General features: G+C 34.9%; 1 protein-coding gene across 3 annotated transcripts in view; it reads left to right on the forward strand.

The window, feature by feature from the left end:
• Positions 1-20,402, forward strand: part of RSRC1 (arginine and serine rich coiled-coil 1) — a 445,934-nt gene that overhangs the window by 199,926 nt on the left and 225,606 nt on the right. The window lies entirely within an intron of this gene.

Consider the following 20,402-nt stretch of genomic DNA (forward strand, 5'->3'; position numbering starts at 1 on the left):
TGGTTTTGACATGATTGGTATACAACTGGTATTAAAACAAAAATTAAATGTCACATTACAGCAATTTATGAAGCTCTTGAAACTGTTGAGTTATACTGCATCACTGTGATTTTCATGGTCTGAGCAGCAGTGCAAACCAGAGAGAGTACCACATATGATCTCTGTCGTGACAACTCAGCTGCTGTTGTAGCCCTAAAGCAGCCATAAAAGTAGATACAAGAATGAGTGTGTAGGGCAGGGAAAGTACAAAATAAGTCTGGAATATCTTGTTGTGCATGAAAATAAAGAAGTAATAGGGTCAATTCAAGAGGACACAGAAGCCATCTTTATGGGATTCCCACTGGCCAAATCTGGGACAATTTGAACATTACAATAAACAATGATAATAATGGATTATAAGACCTTAAAAATCCACAAGTCCATCCTAATTTAAATAAATGAACTAAGTAATAACATGTTGAGGAATAGAATATTTACATAGTTTGAAAGTAACTCTTTACAAAATACTTTTGAGAAAAAAATTAGTAGAGGAACCTGGAAGACAACATTGTAATCAAGTGGCCAAGTTAACATTACCAGTAATAGGAAAATCTAAATAATGTACCATGGAATGGGATGCATCGTGAGCTCAGTGTAACAGCAAAGGAAACCATAAACAAAACAAAAAGACAACATATGGAATGGGAGGAAATATTTGCAAATGATGTCACTGACAAGGGCTTAATTTCCAAAATATACAAACAGCTCGTACAACTCAATTAAAAAAAAAATCAGAAAATTGGCAGAAGACCTAAATAGGTCTTTTCTCCAAAGAAGACATACAGATGGCCAACAGGCATATGAAAACATGTTCAACATCACTAATTATTAGAGAAATGCAAACCAAAACCAAAATGAGGTATCATCTCACACCAGTCAGCATGGCTATCATCAAAAAATCTACAAATAATAAATGCTGGAGAGGGTGTGGAGAAAAGGGAACCCTCCTACACTGTGGGGATGTAGACTTGTGCAGCTACTATGAAAAACAGTAGGTAGGTTCCTTAAAAAACTAAAAGAAAGATACAGCAATCCCACTCCTGGGCATATATCTGGAAAAGACAAAAACTCTAATTTGAAAAGATACATGTACCCCTATGTTCATAGTAACACTGCTTACAATAGCCAAGACATGGAAGCAACCTATGTGTCCATCAACAGATGAATGGATAAAGAAGATGTGATATATCTATATCTATATCTATATCTATATCTATATCTATATCTATCTATATATATATACACAACAGCACAGAGTTTGTTTTTACAGTCAATGATGCAAAAATGAGTTATAAACATGTAGGAAAAACTGACAAGTCTAAACTGACTTGTCTGAATTAACTACCTTGTAATCCTCAAAAGCATCAAGGCCCTAAAAACTAAGGAAAGACTGAGAAATGGTTGTAGATAGCTAAGAAGACTAACTAAAGAAATGTGACAATTAAATGCAATGTAAGAATCTGAGCTGGATCCTCTTTGCTGTAAAGGACATTGCTAGAGATATTGGTCCAACTTGAATTGAGGCTGAATATTAAATAGTAACAATATATCAATGTCAATTCTCTAAATTTGACAGTTGTAGTTATGTGGAAAAATTTCCTTGTTAGTAGGAAATGCACATAAGCATTTGGTGGTGATGGGGCATCATATCTACATTTTATTCTCAAAAGTTTCAAGGGAAAATGTCTTTGTGTTGTACTTTCAAATTTTCTGTAAATTTGACATTGTTTCAAAAAAAAGAAAAGAGTAAATTAGAAGGAAGATAAGAATAGATAGACACAGAAAGCAAAGAAAATGAAAAATGGTTAAGAAATTAAAATAAATTTTAAAAATTAGAAACAAAAAGATTTTAAGACAATGACAGATATGGAAGACCAACAGGGAAATGGAATATGGATACTACTGAATCTCAGAAGAAGAAAAATCAAAACAAAAATAAATATTTAAAACTATATCTTAAGAAAGTTTTCTAAAATTAAAAAAAAAGTATTGAATATATAAGCTGAAGTAAAACTCCAGGGAACTGGTAAATATTTCTCAGAGTGGGCAAACCAAAACCTATTCTAATGTGGAATTTCAATGTTAGAGAAATTTAAAAAAAAAACATGGGAGGGATAATCATAACTGAAGAGAAAATGACATTGGGAGCAAAGCCAACAGTCAAAAATAAGAAAAGGATTTTGAGTGGTTTTCCTTGGCTCTTGATGTGTTCATAGGTTTATCAATACTGCTGAGTTGTTGTTTGTTTGAGGAATCAATGCAGAGTTTGATGTGTCTGAAGGATTACAGGTGAGAACATTTTCAAAGTTAAGAAAAACACTAATTCTGTACAACCTGAAGTGTGGAATCTGCCAACATGTATTACAACTGATGGTGGCATAAATACATGTGGAGCAGAACAAAAGCTTAGATTGACAAATTTTCAAAACTTGTGAAAAATGTAATGTTTAAACCCTTAAAAAAAAAAAAAATGAGTGTGGTTGTGTTCCAACAAAACTTTAAGTATTGACACTAAAATGAACTTCAATATTTTTCACATATCACAAAATATTTTTATTTTTTCCAACCATTTTAGGATATAAAAATTATTCTGACTCATGTGCTGTACAAAAACAAGTGGCAGGCTGGTTTTGGCCCATGGGCCACAGTTTGTTGACCCCTGATTTGGACTTTCGGCTCAAGAGAATAGTTGGCAACTCTTTAAATTCTCTATTGGCCCACAAATACTACTATTAAATATCTGGTGGAAAGTGCCTATGAATTCAGTGTTAGTTTTTATTTTATGCAGGTGAGTATAAAACCATTTATGGTAAGAAAATAATCCTAGAAGACTCTTCTTTTGTTCTTTCACTTTTTATGAACTACAGAAAACAAAAGTTCTTATATGCAAGGCTATTTCAAGCCTTTAGGACTTACCACAAACCATTCCCTCCTGTGTACATGTAAATTGTCTTCACTGAGCTTAGATTCTATTAGAAAAGACTAAAGTAAACAAACATAGATTATGTAGCACTGTTGGGTAGCTTCTGTAATCAGTGGAACTCTGGAAAACCAGGTTATGAAAATGATCAGGAGTTAAGACTGCTATATCATGGTATCAATATACTTAATATACAGGCACTTGCACCACCATCACCACCAGCACTGCTGCCACTGGACTTGAATTCCATTGCTGCTATCACCTAGAATAATCTTTGTATTCTTGTCTTTAATTTACTCTTGATTCAGAGTCCCTTGGATAATCCTGGTCTTCCTGTATTTGCATTACTTTGGATTCATAGCTCACCTAAATTGGAATAGTATTCAGATTCTGGGTAGCTTGGAATGCATGAGAAATAGACTGAAGAAGGGTGTAGTGAGTGAGCATAACAGTGAAATAAAATGAAGGAAGAATTCCCTGACCTTCTACACTAGATCTTACATTCCTATTATTCTATCTTATAGGTTCCTGTATTGTTTCTTCACAGTACTTTTTAATGTTATGCATGTCACAGTTACTAATTTATATATTTGTGTGTAAGTTGTGTGTGTTTCATACCTATCTGTAAATTCCTTGCGACTCTTGCAGTCTGCTTTGTTCATATTTGTATCCCTGATACCTAGCACAGAATTTGGCCCAAAGATTGTGCTCAGTAATATTGAATGACTAAATGATGTAGGTAGGAGGGCCAAATCATGATGGCTTCAATGGAAAGGCATTGAAGAGTTTTGAGCAGGGGAATGATGTGATCCATATTTACATAATTAGACTGTCTCTTTTGGGGTAGGTGGATGGTAGGGAAACAACAGTGGAAGAGAGGAAAATAATTAGGAGGGAATTAAGACAGACTATGCCAGAGGTGATGGTAGGTCAACTAGGATGGTGACAATTGATAAGTAGAGATAAATAGTTTCTATGGTTATTTAAGAGGTAGAAGCAATAGGACTTAGTGACAGATTACCTATGGAGGGAGAGAGAGAAGAAAATAAAGAGGTTAATTCCAAGGTTTTTGGCTTTAGGATAAATGATGTGACTCCTTTTTAAAATAAGAAATACTGAAAAGAATCAGATTTGAAGGAGGAACTTAAGAGTTCAGTTTTGGGCCAATTGAGTATAAATTTTTGTTTTTGATTTTTGAGGCATCCAAATAGTGATGTTAAATAGATTGCTGGATGAATGGATCTGGAGCTTCTGAGGACTATGTGATTTTTGTTGTTGTTGTTATTTACCTATGGGTTGCTATTAATGCTGTGCATGAGGGCAAGATTAATTGGGAAGAAAGTATAGGACAAGACGAGGGCCTAGGACCAAGCCTTGAGGAACTCTAACTTTTGATGGCTGGCGAAAGGAACATGAACCTACAAAGGGGACTTGAATCATTTTTTGAAAAAAGGTTAGAAACCTGAATGGTGTAAAAGCATAGAAGCCAAGTGAGGAGAGTGTGCAAGAGGGAGAGTTTGACAGTGTCAAATGCTCCTGAGAAGTGTATAAAGACAAGGATGATACAATGGCCTTTGGACTTGGTAACATGGAGAAACTGCTGACGACTTTAGCAAGAGAAAATTTTGGATGTGTTAGGAGGTAGGAATGTGGAGACATAATGTCTATGTAGTCTTTCTAAAAGTTTGAGGGAAGCAGAGAAGTAAGTAGGATGGTAGCTGAGGAGTCCAGCTCCAGGCCAAAATTGTATGTGTGATCTTTTAGACCCAACCTTAAAGCATTCTTGTTCCTAGCCCAGGGGCTTCCATTCAGAGCCCTCCTTATTTGCGATCTGAGGTACTTTTCTGTACTTTGATTCAGTACTTTTCCATTCCTAGCCCTTCCCCCTTTCCCTCCCCATGCCTCACTGGTCCATAAAGAGGTAAGAGCCTTTTGCTCTGGGTTCTTCAGCAGTGAGACAACCATTCTCCCTTTCACCTCCTCCCACCCCCCGCCACCTGCACCCCCCTCCCCGCCCCAGTGAATCCACCTGACCCTTGCCCATGCTGTTCTTTGAGGGAAAAATGGAACTTTAGACTCCTTTTTGCCTCTTGGTTGCACTGTTCTAAGTAAGTAAATAAAGCTTTGATTGTTACTTTCAGTTTGACTCATTGTCCTAACTCACAACCTTAACCCCTGATTGCTCCACAGTAGCAGTACAGGGTGGGAGAAAGAGAACAGATAATTGAAAGAGTATAAAGTCCTCGAAGAAGCCTGAGGAGCTGATTCCAGAGACCTTGCGGTTGGAATGGCCTTTGTTCAAAGGAATCTCAAGCATCACCTCTATGAAGTATTTCCTGGACTCTGCTGTCCACAGTTTCTACCCTTTCCCCAGCCTCTTAGTCCCCCAAGAAACACTTCCATGAAATTAGAATTCTAATGTAGCATTTATAACACTTTGTTAGGCTATTTCCTTCTCTGCTTTTCCTAATGAGACCTTCCAATTCTAATTTTGTGAACATTAGCTAATGTTAGTGATATGTAAATAAATTGTTTTAATTAACCATATCCCAAGACCTGAAGACTTTTTAATGTATAGTATTGGGAAAGTTAGAGTTTGATTGACATTGAACACCAAGAATCTATGCTTACCAAAAAGCTTCATGTGGTAACAAAGCAGAAGGTTTACTTAAACAAATAATTAGCTTGGGGAATGGATACAGACATAGAAGCCACATAAAATAAGTACTGAATGTGTAAGCGCTAGACTTTGGAGAATTTTCTGTAAGGGGAACGCAGTTGACCTTGGTAGCCATAGATTAATATTCTGTCTGTTCAAAGGGGCCTATGTTGCATGTGAGAATTTGTAATTTTCATGTGTCATGATATTAAGGCATATGTGCAGGATGATGTTCAGGAGTCATGTCACTTAGCTGGTGAATGAGACCATTTGACTGCTCAGCATTTTATCTCAGAGTGGCTTTGTTTCCTTCTGATCTTAATGATTTGAGCAATGCTCATGAAGGGTCTGCATAGTAATAATGATGTTGATAATAATTAGTAATATATGCTAAAGAGTAATCCACCAAGCACTTTACATGCATTATTACATTCACAACTTAGGGTACTTGGAAGTTTCTAGGACTTATTTATTGAATGCAAGGAGTGACTATATGTTTAGAAATGTAAGAAATTATTATGAAAATAGTATAAGTGGGAGTTTGGTTCTAGTACAATAAATGTATAGAATTTGAAGATGTATCAAGGAAGAGGAAGACTGTTCTAGGTAGATGAATGCATGAGCAAAAAAGGAATTATGGAAGTGATAATGGACTGGTCTGAGAAGAGGTGCATTTTGGATAGTAGTAGAAAATTATTAGCCATATATTATAGGTTGTAAAGCAGACAGAGACATGAACTTGGGGTTTGAAGACATTAATGTTAGGGAGAAGAGTGCTGGAGGAATTTTGGTGTGACGTGTTAGGAACCAAAACTAATATAGAGGGAAGGAAGGGAATGTGGCAGAACTTGGACCAATCTGGATCAGTTATTGAAGGGCTTACCATTTCCATTTATCTCATGCATTATGGACATAACTATGTCCATTAGCTCTATTCCAGTTTCACATTCTCCAACTCTAAATTTAATTCATCTGTATCTTATATATTCATGTATCAAATTTAGAAAGATTCTATTGGTATTAAACACTGTAGAGAGTTTAAAGATGGACAGAAATGTACACTGAGTCTTTAAAGCGAACACTGAAGATAACAGGCATGTACACAGATAATTTATGGATCTTTTTCAAGGGTAGAGAGAACAGGGAATGTGTGGGTTCAGTATAGACCTAGGCTTATTTTATCTAATACAGCAGGCAGCATTTCTATTGAAAAAGAAAAAGTATGAGCTTTGGATCCAGATAGAGCAATTTTGGTCATCTTAGCAAGTTACTTTCTTGCCTTAAGTAAGTTACTCTACTCTAAGCAGATCTCTTATTTACAAAATGAAGATAATGTACTACTCCATAGAGCTGCTGTGAGGATTCTTTTTAAAAAATACTTTAGTGCTTCCCTGGTGGCGCAGTGGTTGGGAGTCCGCCTGCCGATGCAGGGCACACGGGTTCGTGCCCTAGTCCGGGAGGATCCCACATGCCGCGGAGCGGCTGGGCCGGTGAGCCATGGCTGTTGAGCCTGTGCATCCGGAGCCTGTGCTCCACAACGGGAGAGGCCACAACAGTGAGAGGCCCACATACCACACACACACAAAAAGAAACTTAAAAAAAATTAGACCAACAGTAATGGAGGAAATTTTGGAAAACACATAAACAAAGCATTAGAATGAACACAAAAATCAGTCAGAATCCACTGTTATATATTCTTAACATTTTAGTTTGTAACCTTTCAGTTACATGTAGATACACACACATATATACTCATATTATACACATACATGTATAAAACTTTTCTTTTAACAACTATAACATCATACCATACTGTAATAGGCTCTTTTTAAAAACTCAATATGCCATGAGAACATTTTCATGGAAATATACAACTACATTATAATTTTTAATGGTATATGGTTTTCTGTCGTATGGATATTATCATGTTTTATTTCATAGTTTGCCATTATTAGGCACTTAATTTATTCCAAGTTTGTTGTTATTTGTCTAATATTAAATACAATGGAGTGATTAGTATCTTGTGACTCTTAACATTGGGTTAAGCCCAGAGATGTAGAACTTTCAGGTCAAAGGCTTTATGTGTATTATTGAAAATGTGGAACATTTCCTCTTGTCCTCTGGAAAGCTTTTACTATTTTCTGCTCTTACAGGTAGCATATGAGGGTCCTGATTCCCCATACCTTTGCCAGCACTACAAACATTATCATTTGTTTTCATCTTTGCTTGTTTCCTAGATGAAAAATGGCATTTAGTTTTATCTTGCAGATCTGTGCACTGAATGTTTGTTAGCCATTTATACATATTTTTCTTTTTGTGAATATTGTGAGAATTCAATGAGATTATAAGTGTAAATGACCAGGCTCAGCACCTGGTATATATTAGTCTATCTTTAAGGGTCAGTGTTCTTTTTTACTTAAATCCTTACCCCTTTGCAGCTTCTTTCCCAATCATAATTCTAGTAGGAGAATACTGTAAAATCTTGTTTCATTGTTAAAGTTATTGCTTTTACAGATAGACAGTAGTAAATTCTCTCTTGATTAAAATTTGGGCAGTGAACTTGGGCTGCCTGGCTTCACATCTGCCTTTTAATAGCTGAGTGGTATACTGTGTGATCTACTTCACCTCTCTAAGCCTCAGTTATCTCATCTATAAAGTAGGGATAATAATTTTATCTCTTTATAATAACATTATAAGGGTTAAATGAGCTAACCGATGTAAAGCACTTACTACAGTGCTTGGCACATACTGTTCAGTATTTCCTCAGAGGCGGAATCTCTAAGAAGGTCAGTTTACTTAGATAATATGATCAAAGATTTAAGTGCTGAGAAGTGCAAAGAGATCTTTAGGAAATGGCAAATTGTTTGATTTGAGGGGACTCTTGAATTATAGGCTGAGGAGTTTATTTTGATTCACTAAGCAAAGAAAGAATTTTAGTACTGTAGTTTTATTTCCTAGCACTGTTAGGTGCTTACCAGATTAAATTCATACCTTAGTTTTTTGTTTCCTTTTAGGGTATCAGTGTAGTTACAAAGGAGAACATCAGAGGGAAGAGAAAAAGCAACAAAAGACTTTAGTAATTGAATAATCAATTTCTGAGTTATTGGAAGTCTGCTTTTCTTAGGAAAAATATACATGTGTTACATTTTCTCAGTTTTAGCAGCTGAAGATACTAGTAGAATACTTATATGTATTTATTATCTTCTATTTAGTATTGTTTACTTTGTTACGTATAGGTAGATACTGCTTGTAGGAAGCTGTAGGAACATTATTTTATGATAATGAACTTCCTTGAAAGTAGAAATTTATATTTAATTGTATTTAAATATTATAAATGATAACTATACTTTATATTTAAATCCAAATTTATATTTATGCAAATGTAATAATTATATAAATTTAAATTATTTAGGCTTAAGTACTGGAGAAGAAATATACTGGTTTATTTCCCCTTTTAAAAATTGTTTACCCCAGTCCTCCATGTGAAATAAACATGACATAAAATTCATAAATGTTTTTTAAATCTAATGATCAATTATTCTTTTTTTACATCCTAGTTTTTTTTATTGATGTATAGTTGATTTTCTATATATATATATTCTTTTTCAGATTATTTTCCATTATAGGTTATTACAAGATACTGAATATAGTTCCCTGTGCTATACAGTTGGTCCTTGTTTATCTATTTTATATATAGTAGTGTGTATCCGTTAATCCCAAATTCCAAATTTATTCCTCTCCCCCTTTCCCCACCAAAGGTATTTTTAGATTTGGGGAGTATAGGGGAAAGTGGGACTGTGGAGGGTAAATAAGAGGTAGCTTGGAATTTGCATATGTATATTCATCTAACCATACATGTTGGTCATCTTTTGTCCCCCAGCTTACTTCCTTTCAGTCTGTATTCCACTTCTGGCCATTGCGTCAGCAAACAGCTATGTGCAGGTGTGGTCTGACCATGCCTCACTCAGCTGCATCACTTATCGCCTGCCTTCTGCCCTGGGCTTCCTGCTGTAGTATGGGAGGGCAGTCTGAAGTGCCAGGGAGGTAACATTCTGTGGGGCAAACTTGACCAACAGCAGACCAGAGCTGGGGGATAAATACTTCTCTCTTGCAATTTCAGACAATTATGAGACACATAGTTCTTCAGAGGATCTTCAGCAGGACTGAGTTCCAATTGCCCACAGAAGCATAACAGCTTAATAACACATGCTTGGTTTAGTTGTTCCTCTTTCCGTATTTCATTCTTCCAGTTCCTTCTCTTCTGAACTCGGTGGGGTCATTCTCCCAAATAAACCACTTGCCTGCAAGTCCTTGTCTCAGACCCTGCTTTTTGGGAGAACTAAAGCTAAATGATGAACACATTTCAGATGTATTTCAGAATTTTAAGGAGAATAGGCAGCTTCTATTTTTTTGAGCACCACTGATGTGCCAGGTTCTCTATTTTTTTTAAGAATAAAGATTAATTTTAACTTCCATTAAATTAACACATACATACAGTTTAAGAGGTCAGTAGCACAACATGGTATAATTAAACAATAATCCCCTATTGTCTCCCTGACTGCTGTTATCTCACTTCCCAGAGGCAGGCAAGTTTAATTCTTGGCAGAATCTCTCCATTGTTCTAAATATCATCAATTTGTCAATTTCAGGCATTATTTATTAAAAGCCTGTAATGCTGGATGACATTTTAGTTCTTTTACAGTCCCTACCCCACCTGTTCTACCATCTTATAATTATTTTTTATTGAATTATGACATTAATATGACTATATAAATATCATTCATTGATGATCCAAGTACTATGGCTCCTTGTATACGTTTTTGTTTCCTAGAGTATGTAACTATTTCTCATGCCTTTTTTTTTTTTGTATTTCCTGTCCCAGGCTCAGCCAGGCCTGCTGTAGAGCTGTCACTCTGGGACTTCCTTCCCCCTTCTTCTTGGGACGGTTTCTCTTCACGACTCTTCTATGATGTTTCCCCATTTCCTGGATTAAGTGTCCTCCACTTTGTTAGTTTACTTCCTAATTTTTTGATCATCTATTCAGTAACATCTTAAACAAGGATGGATGAATGGAAGTCAAAACATAACATAATATAAAATTCATAAATGATTTTAAAATCTAATGATCAATTATTCTTTTTTACATCCTAGTTTTATTTAGAATAAGAAATCAGAAACAACTCAAATGTCCAACACTAATGGATATGTTAACCTATTGTACATCTATGAACAGAATAGTATGTAAACAGTAAAACTATTATATGTAAATATATTTATTGACATCTGAGAAACTGTTTATAATATATAATTAAGTAGTGAAAAAGTCTAAGCTATGTACATAACAAATCAATGGTGATTCCATATTTGTAAGAAAAAAGTGTGTTTGTGTGTACACATATGAAAGGAGGAAAATACTAAAATACCTTGAGGTATTATCTTGGCTGGTGGGATTTCAGGTGATTTTTATTTTATTCTTCATTTAGAACCAGATGTGATTTTGAATTTTTCTATAATAAGCATTTATTATTTGTGGGACTGCTAGTCCATATGGCACCTTTGTGCATACTAGGAAAAGCTGTCCCTTCTTCCGGTGGATGCAGTACCACACCAGGATACACTGCTTGGCCAGGGCATATAGCTTTTAGCTTCTACTGCCCCATTAGGTTTTCCTTTCTTCACCACTCCCCCCTCCCCATACTAAACAACAGGCACAACAGTACATGATAGTCCAGAAAACTTACCTAATAAAAATTATTTAAAATTAAAGACTAAAAGAAATATAACCTTTTAATACATCTACTCTGGGCAGGCTACTGTCCTTACTTGACCTCTAACAGGTCATGTGGGACCTTTGGGCTTGCTCTTCCTGCCTCTTCTTTTCTGCTTACCAACTCTGCTCAAATGCAGTCAGTCCTTCAGGATCCAGCTAAAATTACCCCTACTCGTTTAAATATTTCCCAACCATTCCAACACATATGGCGATTTCTCCTTCTTCTGAACTTCTCTTGAACTTAGGTCAAGAACATGGATTGAAGGGAGTGGTGATGAATAGGTTGTACCTCACTTGCTAACTGCAGACAACTGGCAGTGACTCCTTAGAGCACAGTGTTGAGAAAGATTCTTGAGCTACATTTGGCCTCAGTGGGAAAGAAGATTGTCAATGATTATGAACCTTAGTGCTGCATGTGGAAATAGCAGATAAGTAGCATGTTCACATGCAGTTTCACTGCCTGGCTTGGATGTTAACTATTTCATGCATTAGTCTTGGTTTGACAATACAGTTTAAACATCCAAGGTACTTTTTGTTGTTGATGTTTGCTTATTTTGTTGTTACTGCTTTTATTATCTACTCAGAATTTAACATGGAGCCTAGGTATGAGGGTGCTCAATAAATATATTTCTGTTGCTCTTCCTTCATTTTTGATGTTCCAGGTCTCTTACTAGTATAATTTCCCTTGGTCTGAAGCACTTCCTCTAGCAAGTCTGTTAGATCAGATATACTTGTGATGAATTCTCTTAGTTTTTCTACATCTGAGACTGTTGTCTAGAGCATAACTTGAAAAATATTGAAATCTCTTTTCTTTCCCATGTAGGCCCTTTCTGTGACATGCAGAACTTCTTTACCTGAATAACTGTAAATAACTTATGATACATACCAACTTAGTGTTCACCTTCCCATTGGAATAAGCTCAGTGTATATCGTAAGCCCTCAGCTGTTTAATATGTTCAGTTTAAACTTGTCCTGATGTAATGGATGCTCACTAATATTTGTAAAACTAATTAAAGAATCTTAGAACAGTACACATAAAATTCAGTAACCATAGTGCACTTGTCTGTGCACATGATTTATAAGTTCTAGAGCAGAATTTATTGCAAATAATAATCAGTCAGATCAATAACTACTTGTTAAAAGCAAATGTCTGAAAACTACCATTCTGAACTGTGGTAACCAAAGAATATACACTTAGATTCACTAATTTGCAAGATATTTTCCAGTCAGGGGAAAAATGCTGAGAATTCTAACCAAACCTAGTAAGTTGAAACTAAGAATTCTAGTTTGGAACTTAGTGGTGATAGTCTGTGTTTTTGTTATTGGAGGTAAAATGTAAAAAAAATTAGGTAATTAAGAAATTATTTTTGCTTACTTCTTTTCAGTGTACTTTTAATTCTGCCTCCTTTCAAAGAGATCAGGATAGAAGAATGTTCTTATGTCAAGATATACATGGTATTTTTATTGGATGCTAGCCATTGGGCCAAGCTCTTTGTATTTATTTGAAAAGTAGACTGACTTTCATTTATAGGTATTACAGTTGAAACAGATTTTAAGGTGTTCGAAAAAGCTAACATCTGTAAAGATGTTTCTTGATTTTGAAAGTAGAATACAGTCCATTATTTAGTCTGTCATATTGAACGAGTAATTATTGAGTGACTTCTATATGCATGCCGATTATCTTTTTAATCCTTGATTTGAACTTAAGAATGGCAAATTAGAGGAGGTATATATCCTGACAGAGTTATTTAGTTAAGTATAAGAGTTGGAATTTGAACCAAGTTTTTCTTAGATTTATAGTATTACCAAAGTTTTCATCATAACATTTGATACATAACAGAAAAAGGTCTTATACATGTGAAAATTTATCAATTATAATTTGAGATAGGAGATGTATATATTTTTATAACTTATAACTCAGGCTTTTAAAAACTTTGACTGCCATTATAAAAAAAAAACAGCTCACATAGATTTTTGCTTTATGAGAAAGAGTACAAAATTAACTGTGATCTTATCTCTTATAGCTGTAGAAAACTGCAGCATACTAATCTTTTAAAAGTGAATAATATGCTTAGTTCATAACCAAAAAACCTGTAAAAATTTTTATTGAGTTAAACTCTGTTTTTCATAATTATTGTATAGTGCGTATTTTATGTGGGTTAATACATATATCAATACATTACTGGTTATAAATACATTTAATCTTTTATTTCTTGGTCAGTGAAATGAGACATTAATGCTACTTTATTTAGTTACATGTATTATAGTTTCTATTTTATAACTAAATACTGTATTTTGTCTTGCTTTATGAAATAGTTTTGGTTTATATTTATTTTGTTACTTTTCTACTTCCCACCCAAAAAACTTACTTTTCTTTTGGATGTCTTTTGTTTATTTAATGTTGTAAAATATTACTTTTATAAGTAAATTCATAATAGATTTTAGATTGATTTAATAGGGAATGATGAGAAAAATTTGCTTTTACTAGGTACTAGGAGAAGCAAGTGATTAAAAATATTTTTCTAAGGTAGTAGTTTGACAATTTTGATACAAAATATTGAGAGAAAGGAGAATGCCATCATCAAAAGGAATGCTGTTTTTTCAAAATAAATATCATTATTAATTGTGGCTCCTTGACCAGATTCCCTTAGACCATTATAAAACCTGAATGATCACTTTGGTGTAATTTGTTCTCATATTAAAAAAAAAAAAGTTAATCCCTTCTTAGTAAGATTAGATCTAAAAAATCTTAGTCTATTTGTTTAGAAATTTCTTAAGATTATATAAGCTTTATAATAGCAACAATTTCCAGATTTAGAGCATGCTTCCTTTGGCAAAATGATGAAATCTGTTTGCCACAAAGGTAAATCAGTAGCTTTATTTTAATTTCTTTTCTTGCCTGCCATGGTATGATTGATGTATGGCAACTTCTTACTGGAAGGAGAACTAACATTGACACTGACAGGTGCCACAAGGTTTATTTAGGACAACCTCAGTCTTCTCCCAGTTAGTTTCAAAATGTCTGCCTCATACATGTTGAGCCACTGAATTTCCTGCTTTAAAGCTTCGTGTTATGCCAACATTACTATCTGTGCTGCCTCAACTACAAATTGGATGAACAGCCCGTGACACTTTTTCAATATTATTACATTAAACCAAGTGGATTTTGATTGATAACCTAATATTCAACTAATGCAAAACATCAATCATGGCAAGTATATTAATTATTTAATATTGCAGTCTAATTCAGAAATCGATGTGCTGCATGAGGGGAAGGGAAACTCATGGTTCCCAGAAGATTTAAGACAGGGAATGATTAAAAAAAGACCTGCTGTACTCCTGTGTGTTAGTTCGATACAAATCTTTATTCATTTGCCAATAATCTCTTCCCATTTTCCACTTCAGGACCATTTTATCAGTTTTGAGACCTATAATTGAATTAAGTCTGCTTTCAGCACAGGGCAAAAGGAGTTGCACAAATATTGATGAAGTCATGACAGGGACAACCCAAGAGACAGACCACTAAAGAGGACAGGCTTTATCCCATTTGTTGCAAGATCCTTCTGTCAATGTCTTGAATCTTGCCTCTCTATTTTAAAAAAATTCATTAAGCGTTTTGGAACCACTCTTTAGACTTTTGTATTTAAATATCTACCATAATAACATTTCTATAGCACATTACAATTTATAGTGTACTTTCATATACATTATCTTGCTTATTTTTTCACAGCAACCCTATGTGTTAGGTAAAGCAAATGTTAAAAAATCTTCACATCATAGGTGAACAATTTGAGCTTCAGAGAATTTAGATTATTACCCAAGCTCATTCAACTGTTTTGCTTCTAGAACCAGGATTATACATCATGCTGTCTAATGTAGTATTTATGTACTCATGATGCTTTATCTGCGTTGTTTTGAGATGGCCACTCTTCCTTGTCTTTCTGCCCAAAGTAAGACTAAATAAAGAAAACTGATTTTCATGAAGAACTTGTTGAAACTTTGGTGTCCCCATCTATGATACATATTAAGCTTTACAAACATGCAAACCCTCGGGATATAAATGAAAATTTCTTGATCTATTGTATCTCTTACTAGAAGAGAATGGCCTTCTTTTATGTATGTATATCGCATGATATATACATATCAAAATATATATATATGAAGGGGGAAGTGGCCTAAATATATCTTGTCATTAAAGTCATTTTACCCCAACTTTCTTTTAATTCATGTTTGCCTGGTTATATCTTTTACTATCTCTTTTTTGGAAACCTTTCTGGATCCTTTTTGTTTTTTGTCTCTTGTAAATCACACATTGCTAGATTTGTTTCATACCCAATCTAAGAAACTTCTCTGGCATTTTTTAAAAAATTTATTTATTTTTGGCTGCATTGGATCTTCGTTGCTGCATGCGGGCTTTCTCTAGTTGAGGTGAGCAGGGGGCTACTCTTCGTTGTGGAGCGTGGGCTTCTCATTGCAGTGGCTTTTCTTGTTGCGGAGCACGGGCTCTAGGTGCGCGGGCTTCAGTACCTGTGGCGCGCGGGGTCTAGAGCACAGGCTCAGTAGTTGTGACACACGGGCTTAGTTGCTCCGCGGCACGTGGGATCTTCCCTGACTAGGGTTCGAACCCCTGCCTTCTGCATTGGCAGGCGGATTCTTAACCACTGCGCCACCAGGGATGTCCCTTCTCTGGCATTTTCATTCTAGATTGTTAGGTGACCTTTCTTTAGTTTTCTTTTTAGTCACTGATTACTAAGATTACAATAGTTACTATGTACTATGCCAGCCTTTACTTGCTTTATATTCTTGCTTCTTCCTGATTTTATTTCTCTTCTTATTGCATTACATTCCTAAGAACTTTTGAATTTCCTGAGATTATGTATGCTGAAAATTGCTTTATTTTTCCTTTAATGTAAATAACAGTTTATTCATTAAATATAAATTCTAGGTTTACAGTTCTTTTTCTTTTTTAAACACTTTCTCTTGGAAGTTAATATGCCATCGTCTAGCATTAGTGTTAAGAAGTCTGATGTCAGTGCTAGTCTTCCTTTATGGAGGGGTATGCTTTTTCTTTCTGGAAAGTTTTAGACTTTTCTCTTGATCTGTAATATTACAGTCTTAATTATCCTTATATTATGCTTTGCTGTGAATTTTTCTTTAGCTGTCCTGTTCACTGCTGTGTGTACCCTTTCAATCTAAGATTTGAATATTTCTATATCTAGGAAATTTTCGTCATTATTTCTTCAAATAATTCTTCTCTTTTATTTTGTCTTTGCATTCCCTCTAGGATTCTTATTATATAGATGTTCATACTTCTACTCCTGTTCTTAATTTTATCTCTTGTTTGTTCTGTCTTTCATACCTTTCCTATGCTTTCTGGGAGAGTTCTTCTACCCCGTGTTCCAGCTCACTAATTTATTCTTGGTCTGTAGCTATTGTGCTTTCAATTCATCCTCTGAGTTTCTAACTATGGTATTTCTAATACTCATTATCTCATATTGATTCTTTTTCATAACTGTTTTTCATATTTAGTTTCTAAAAATCTTCCCTTATCTTTGAATATGTTATTATATTCTTGCTCGATCTGTTTTCTCTGGATGAGGTTGCTTTCTTTGTTGTTTTTCTGTTCCTGTGCCTACACACCTCAAAGATCTTAAAATTTTCCTTGTGGGTTTCTCTTTTATTTTCTTGCAACATTCAACTGCCTTGGCTATTAATTTTAATCTAAGGAGAAGAGTGAAAGTCTAGGCTCTGGCTTGTGCTCCTCCAGGTTAATTTGTTCTACTCTGGCCTCAGTCAACCACTTTTCCATTGTGTCTTCCTACTTTATCAAAAACAACCCAAAACGAAACAAAGCGAAACAACCACCTACCTCCCACCACACACATACACACAGCTCCCAAAACTATTCTTCCAAACAGCAACTCACTGTTGCAGTTGCCTTCTTTGAGTGGTATGGAGCTGGGTAGGACCACCCAGAGACCTGGGATGGTTGCTACTGACTCTCTATCTAAGCTTGTCTTAATGATGGTTAGATGTCAGACTCTTATTAGTTGAATACATACTCTGATTCAGGCACTGTATTAGATGCTGGGATATAAAAATTAGAAAGATGTAATTCATGTCCTCAAGGAGTTTTCATTTTAGTGGTTGTCAATGGGAAAGTAAATACGTATTTATAATAAAGTGTGAGAACTTTGTGATGTGAACACATGGGGAGAGTTCAGTACCTCATTTATGAGGAAAAGAGGTTTCCCCAGTGGAGGTTTTGTTGAGGTTGAGTTCTGAAGAATGTTTTTATATTTCAGATAGATAAGGAGGATTAGAGGAGTCTGGGACAAAAGGAACATCTCAGGTAGAGAGAGTGAGTGGTTCAGTGATGATTAAAGCAAGGTTAGTAGTTTGTTATGGCTGTTGCTGCCACTTTCCATGTGATAATAGCTTTGGCAAAATAACAGAGGGAATTAGTAAACTGGAGTGTAGTAGTATATTGTGGATTTTAAGAAGGAAATTGACATAATCAAGCTTACATTTTACAAAGATCTTAATGTATTATGGAGAATGAATTGACATGGGGCAAGGCAGGGGTCACTGAGACCCATTAAGAAGCTTTGCAGTCATCAGGCAGAGAAAAGATGATGGCCTAAAATAAGACATAGCTGTGAAGATAGAAAGAAGTGGTTAAATCTAAGTGATAATTAAGGACGTTGGATAGCCAAGACCTTGTGGTTGATTACATTTGTTTACGTTTGGTAGCAAAGGAAAGGGGCAAGTGTCAATGTTGATGTCTAGTTTTCTTTCAGGTATGCCATTCAAAATGCATATTTCCTAGAATTATTTAATTTAAAGAATCACTTGGAAACATAAAAAAGCAATACCTAGCCAACCTTCCTTCCTTCCTCCCATTCTCCCTCTCCCGCTTTCTCCCCCGCCCTGTTCTCCCCGCTTCCTCCCTCCCCCTTCCTCCCTCCCCCTTCCTCCCTCCCCCTTCCTCCCTCCCTCCCTCCCTCCCTTCCTTCCTTCCTTCCTTCCTTCTTTCCCTCCTTTCTTTCTTTTTCTTATCCTTGATTCCAAAATGCAAATAACTCAGAAAACTGGGAAATTTTCCCTAAGTTTGTGACAAAGTCAGTTGACAGCAAAACCTACCCTGAGATGAGGCTGTTTATAGTCTTTGTTTATCCCACTTTGTGTGGACATTCATATGTTTCTTTCAGAATTATTAATATGTATGATGATGAGGTGCTTCTTCAAGCCTTGCTGTCAGTGTTTTATGACATACACTATATGTACCTTATTACCTTTCTTAAAATCCAAAATATTCTAATGAAGCATGTCTAACCCCAATGGTTTCAGATAATGAATTATGGACTTGTACTTTGAATCTGAGCATTTTTGTTCTTTTATATTGCAGCATTATTTTCTAATAAGAACCATGATGTGACAATGTAGCCATGGGGGAAAAATTAAGTAGATGTGTATTATATAGTATAAATATACGTGGCTCCAAGATAGATTGCCACGTTCAGGTACAAAACAGTGTGTATATTATGCTTCTGTTTGGGTTAAAAAAAAGAAGAAGAAGAAGAAGAAGAAGAAGAGAAACACACACACACACACAGCAGCATGCATACACATGCATAGACTGTCTTTGGAAGGACAAACAAATAACTAATACCAGTGATTGAGAATTGGGAGTCACTGATGGGAGGAAGGTTTAATTTTATTGTAACCTGTATACATACACATAAATACATATTACACTGTCAGATGTCTCACTATATGTATTATTTTTTTGTTTAAATTTTAAATTGCACAAATGGTTATATGAGAATTTCCTTGTGAAAACTTAAAGATTCATCTGACTTCCAGCTCCAGCAAATACATTAATTTTATAATAATAAAGGTAAAAATAATTATTTATGTAGCTATTGTCCTTCTCTGACACCTTGTTACAATTTATTTCTGTCATTTTTCATTAAGACTGCATCCAGAGAATAAGTTTCAGAAATCCTTAAATTTTTAAATGTTGAATATATAGCATTGCCAGAAGCAGAAAGCAGAAGAGAGAATGGCTAAAGATGAGTACTAATCAGTAGACAGTGGAATTTATTCCCAGGATGCCAGACTGGGCAGTGAGAGCAAAGGTTGGAAGCCATGAGTATAGTTTTCAAGCAGTAGAGCCAAAGGGAAAAGATAGGGAAATTTGAAAAGATTGTATAGCAAGACAAAGGAAACAGAAGTAAGTAGATTTTTGGCCAAAAAAAAAAAAAATTGGAGACAAAATAAAGAGAAAAGAAATAAAATTGGGGCCCCTTTAGAGAAAGAAAGAGGTATGGGGAAAAGATTAAACATCATGAATGCAGTACTGTTGTTGGATGTTTCATAATTATTTTCTGCAATGTGGTAGAAGTATAATTTTATGTTAAAACAGATAAGGCATGATGTTAATGATGGAATTCAAATACTGCTTGTTGGAGTGAGAAAAGTCAAAGTCCATTTGTCACTAATAAATTAGCATTGACCGAAATCAGGAAAAATATCTCACTATTGCCATATTTCACCAAATGTGTATTTAAATTACCTTTGCTACTTGCACAGTTATTTGTATTTTTAGTTTCATCAGCACTCTTTTTTAAAGTGAAAAGCAAGAAATTAAATACTTAAAATATATTGTGATATTTGATGTTTGTGTTTCCATTGGTGATTTTTTTGCTTTTAAATATTACGATAGTCTTAGGTTCTGATTTGTAGTGGGCACTAAGTTGATAAAATTCATGCTAGGAAAAAACTTAAGATTGACTTATTTAACTATGTACTCACAAACATTCTTTTTGTGGCCATTTTTTATATAAAAATGCACCTACTGATGGATGGATATTTGATAAAGCAAATGTAGTAAAATGTCAATTGTAGACTCTAGATTGTGGAAAGAATCTGTATGTTTGAACATTTTCATAATAAACATTGAAAAAACATAAACTCTAATGAAATAGCTAATGTAAAATAAAGACAGTGTG

The sequence above is a fragment of the Grampus griseus genome (genome assembly GCF_964374135.1).
Source record: "Grampus griseus genome assembly, chromosome: 5".
NCBI classification, from domain to species: Eukaryota; Metazoa; Chordata; class Mammalia; order Artiodactyla; family Delphinidae; genus Grampus; species Grampus griseus.